The following is a 5,612-nucleotide window of genomic DNA, read 5'->3' as shown; positions in this document are numbered from 1 at the left end:
TTTGATTACTATTTCAGTTTCTGCATTAACAAATATGGCTACTATTTAACCTAAATATTCTTTGAAAAGAAATACCCTTTGAAGTCTGCTTGCTGTATAATTGAAAACATATATCACATATTTTCCAAGGTGATTTATTTTCTCTTAGGAAATAAATAATGTAAATATTTATAGTCAAAACAAGTGAATTTTAACAAGTGAGATAGCTCACAAAATTAACTACCGTAGCTAAGAGCCAGGTGTGAGTTTTTATGATCGTGAGAGATGCTGAATTGGAAGAGATGGAAATTGGAATTAAAATTAAAACCTGCAAAAGGTTGGAATCCGGTAGACTTAAGAAAGTTATTATTGTAGGCAAAAATTATTTTTTTTAAAAAAAGCCATAATTTTAACAGCTTGGATTTTTGAACTTAGCAAAATGAAAGTCTATTACTACTTCAACTTCTCCACCTATTTGTATTGGGTTGGCATTTTTTTTTTACTTTCATTTTGCTAAGTTCAAAAATCCATAGATGTGGTACGTGTAAACCATGCAATAGACACATCTGCTACTTGAGAGAAAGAGAATTATGGTCTTCAAAAAGTATTAAAATTCAGAAACAACACACTGACAACAAAGATACATAAAGTAAGGCCACAGTTTTCCAAGCCGTAACCATACCTATGGAAGCTTGATCATCCAAAAAGCTGAACAGAAAAAGCTGGGCCATTGTCTGTAATGCTGGAATAATTGCTGAAGATACCTGGACCCCAAGAACACCAAACAATTCAATCAATAATTCAATGCAAAATGAAATAATACCAGTATGCTCGGTACAAGAAATCATGAAATTAAAGCTTAAAAATTCTGAACACAAAAGGCAAAGGCAAAGAATAAGTGAAGAAGATTCTGAAACAAGGCCTTGCATGGAAGACTCCCATTCACAATTTCTATTACAGGCACACTGGCTGAGGAATTCTGCGAGTTGAGGTCCACAAGTCATAAAAGGGCCAAGTTTGAAGACCCCTGCCATACAGGGTGATGTTGGTGGCATCATAGAATGGCAAGCAGGAAGTAAATGTTAAGAATGTAGAGGCGGCAGAGGTACTGCAGACATGTCAAACTCGCGATGTCATGTGACGTCGCGAGACGTATCAGGACTGTTTTGCCATTGCCGGCAATGGGGTGGGCGCAGCTTCTGGATGATGCATCTGGCCTGTGGGCCAGCAGTTTGACACTCAGAGCAGGCAATAGTTGCCATTTTATTAGTAAATCAAATGCTCTACTAGCCGAACAAGGAACAAAACTGTCAAATTCTAATGTTCTGCAAAGGAGCAGAACAGTAGAGGAGAAGTATATTTAAAGTGTAATAAGCTGCTAAGGAGAAATGACAAGGGTTTGGAGAAGGAATATGGCAAGAGAAACTATAGCTATTTTCCTCTAAATGAGACTTTTTTTTCAGTTACATTGGATATAGTGTAGTGTATAAAATGTAGTGTACGGTATACTGTAGAATATGTTTAAATGAAAGAGGCTGCATGTGGCTTTAAACATTAAAAGCCCTTCTTTGAATGCATACCTTTGCATGCATCTGTGTCGGTGTGCATACAAATATTCTCCAAAATCTACTTCTGTAGTCTTGCTTCTATAAAATACAAGACCACGTCTTTAGGTAAGAAAACTAACATTCCCTCAATCGCAATGAAAATTACATAGCTGATAGAAGAAAGGGCTGCATTTCTCAAAAAGACAGAGCATGTAGGAAAATGCCCCCTAAGACATTTGAACCTTGAACCTTCCACTCAAAGTCTTCTCTTTTGTTCAAAAAAAAAGAAACAAGCAAAAGAAAACCCTGCTACTTCAAGCAAAACTCCAGTGTTTTCTTTGTTAGGTCCATTGTGAGACTTGAAATTCCTGATATGCTCCGGTACTTCAGATAACAAAACAGAATATTTACCTGGCTGTGGAGAAATCTGATTTTTGTACATCTGATTTTTATATTTATATTTATATTCCTTCCTCTCACAGTGCCTGGATGCATTAAGGGCTGGATGGGAAGCAATAGGCTGACACACCCCTGGCAAGACAGGAGGAGTCGGGTTTGGAGTTTTTTGGTCTGGGGACAATTGTCATCTTTGGTCTTGGATAGGGTCACACTGCCCCAGACAGACTCAGTGTGTAATCTGGGGATTCTCCTGGACTCATGACTCCTGCTCAAGGAGCAGGTGGCAATCGTAGCCACCTTTGCAGCACCGTCACGCATGAGTGATTCCCTTTCCTGGATCAGCAATCCCTGCTCACAGCCACTCCTGTCTTGACAACTGCAATACAATCTATGTAGGACTGCTCTTGAAAAGCATCTGCTCCAAAAAAAGCCTCAATAGGTTCAAAATGTGGCAGCTCACATGGTTCTGTGCAAGTCTAGATTTGCTCACGTGTGAGCTCTCCTGCAGAAGCTGCATTGGCTGCCAATTTGCTTCTGGGTCCAATTGAAGCTGCTGGCTGTCACCTTTAAAGACTTACATAGCTTGAGGCCAGGATATTTGGAGAGCTGTCTTCTCCCAGTTATGTCTACCTGACTCACCAGAGCAGGGAGGCAGGGTATGTTATGTCTCCCCTCTGTTAAAAAGGTCCATCTGGCAGGACCAAGAAGAGAGGCCTTCTCCATGGTGGCTCTCCCTAACGTGGAACATCGTCCCTGCAAGAATAAAATTGGATCCCACTTTGACACTCTTTCAAAAGGTCCTGAAGACATGATTTTGCCAACTGCTCTGGGTATCCCAGGGTAGTATGGAGCCCATCAAGTGGTTGGTTTGATTGTTGTCACCACAGGGGATGGACATTTATTGGCTTTTGTACTGGGATTTTATTTTTTTAAGCCCCCCTGATTCACCGTAAGATTGGTGGCCATAAATGTATTAATAAATAATAAATACCTAAACACATTTTGGGTGTCACATTATTGACTGTTGATAATTGAGCTGAATTTTCAGTATGTCTAGATTTTTGTAACTTCCATCAATGGTTAAGCACAAACAATTGAGTGATTTGATACTAGTGCAATGCAGCACTTTATCCATCAGTAGTTTTGAAGATTTTTTTTCTTTGTTTACAAAAACTTTGTAAAATGATCATTTTAAGAAAGCTATCAACAGAATCTACAGTATGTCTCCATCACAGCCTCTGCATTTAGAAAACAATATTTTTCCAATATATATTTCAGGCTGTCACAATAAAATTCTTCACAGGTGTTGCACCATCTTAGGGGCACTATGTGGTTCCTATTTGACCTCTAACATAAATTATTACATCTTCTGACATTCGTACTTTCGTGAAAAGTACCTTCTGGGATATATAAGATTAATTTAGGGTATTTACATATTTACATTTCTATAACTCAATATTTTGTTAATTAAAATAGTTTAACTAGTTTTCACAATGCATGAAGAATGTAAAAGCTTGATTAATTCTTACAGTATATATATATATGTTGTTCAGGTTTTTTTTTCCATTTTGGGTTCAGTGTGGCAAGCGCAGCTTCAGTTCCAGTGAGTTCTCACTTATTATTTTATAGTTATTTCAGTTAAAAATTAATGACAAAGTTTCAGCAAACATAGTACTCTGAAAAAATATTCACATTGAAAAGGCCATTTGCTCTTTGTGCACTAATGATTCAAAGCAGTTATAATATGAAGGTTCACTAGCTTGTTCATCAAGCAAGGAATCTTCCCTTAAGCTTTCAATGAATAATCAACACTTTGCATTGCCTGAAAGCATGCTGCCAATTGATGCTGTGACTTTACAACTGGCGTTATTCTGGACTGGCAGGATATGTCCACTAGCAGCCTAGCTAGTCTAGTTGCTGCACCCTGCACCAGCTGGAGTTTCTTGGTTATCTCCTGAAGCAAAACCATATGACAAGCATATGACAAGCAAGTGATCCATGTGGGTTGCTGTCAGGATATGAATCACCATCAACCAGTAACTGTTTAGTGCCTGTACATTTTGGTTAAATTATTAATTGAATTAATTTGATTTTATTTGTTTGATTTAAATTTCTATGCCGTTTCAATCCCAACATTGTTCAGGTATTCATTTATCCAATGGAAATACAAGTGTGACTTGTACAAAGTCATGACAAACATAAGTCAAATGTGACCTTTGTTGGGAAATGTAAAAATCTAAAGAATCAGTGCTGGCTGGCTTTAGCATCCTTAGGCTGATCTGGTTGAGAATGGAGGCATTTTTGTATAAAATGCACCACACACACACACACACACACACACACACACACACACAATTACCTCCTAGTAGAAAGCAAAGAAGAGAAACTGAATGGAAGAAGAAAGGATAGCAATATTGGGAAGGGAGGAAAGGGGAAAAGAGGGAATGAAACTGGATGGTGCTGGGGCAAAAGCAAAAAATAAGTAGGGAGCAAGAGCAAAAGGTCTAGATTGTAAGAGCTGACCAGGCTGAGCCCGAGGGAGAGGTCAAATGTGTCATCAGTCTTGAGTTCTTTTGCACTCACAAGAGATTTAAGTCCAGCCCACCTTGAATTCTGTTGACTCTTATCTAGCATCAAGTTGCTTTGACTGATTAGTAATTCAGATTCTTGTGGCGAGCTTAAGCTTGCAATATGTTCATTTTTTATGTTCATTTGAACAGCCTGGATTTCCTGATTTGCCCTGCACTTGACATAGACATTACCAAATGTATATTCCTGCCTTGATAACAGCTGTTAATCCACGAATATTTGTGCTTTTTGTCAATTCTTGGCAGTAACAATAGTGATAGTTGAGTCTTGTGTGTGGATGCTGGATTTTGTGAGCAGTAAAAGAGAAAAAGTATTTGCCGCCACTTGTACCTCTGCACATTTAGGCAAAAGCTATTTTCCCCAGTCACCGTCACGGCCAAGGATTGCTCATCAACTTCTCAGCCTGACCTGTCTTGGAGAAAGTTGGAAAGGAGGAAGAATGCAGCTTTAGAATCTAGAGAAAAGCATACATTATATAACCAAAGAAAACGTATGCTTTACAAAACGTTCTGATAATTCTGTATCTAGTTCTAGCTGGTTTAGTTAGGATTAATTGCTCGAAAATAATTTATATTATATTTATATATATTATATGTGTTTTATATATAGTAAAGCAATAAATACAAATGGAAGCTGGAAAGAAAAGAATGGCAAACTGCTATTATATGTCTTTTATATATAGTAAAGCAATAAATACAAATGGAAGCTGGAAAGAAAAGAATGGCAAACTGCCACGTGCAGCAAAGAAAAGAATGGCAAACTACAAATGGAAGCCGGAAAGAAAAGAATGGCAAACTGCCACGTGCAGCGCCTCACTTGGATGTGTCTGGAGTCTTGGAAGCTTGACTACCCTACGTTCTCCTACAAATGGACCTTGAGCTTGTTTGGAGGTTCTAGCAGGGGAGCGCAGCTATCGTATACCCTTGACCGAAGATCGGTACACTCCTTCTATCTGGGATGGTCGTCCTCTTCCACCGAGCGCGCAGCTTCGGGAGGGACGCACATGGAGCGGTGAGGGAGGAAGGGGACACCCGCCTAGCCAGCCAGATCAGCCGAATCAACCCTGGCGATCAATGGGGTGACAGATGTCGCAGCCAG

Source organism: Vipera ursinii, assembly GCF_947247035.1.
Source record: "Vipera ursinii genome assembly, chromosome: 1".
In the NCBI taxonomy this organism is placed as follows: domain Eukaryota; kingdom Metazoa; phylum Chordata; class Lepidosauria; order Squamata; family Viperidae; genus Vipera; species Vipera ursinii.
The sequence above is the reverse complement of the archived record's forward strand: the minus strand, read 5'-3'. Positions refer to the sequence as shown.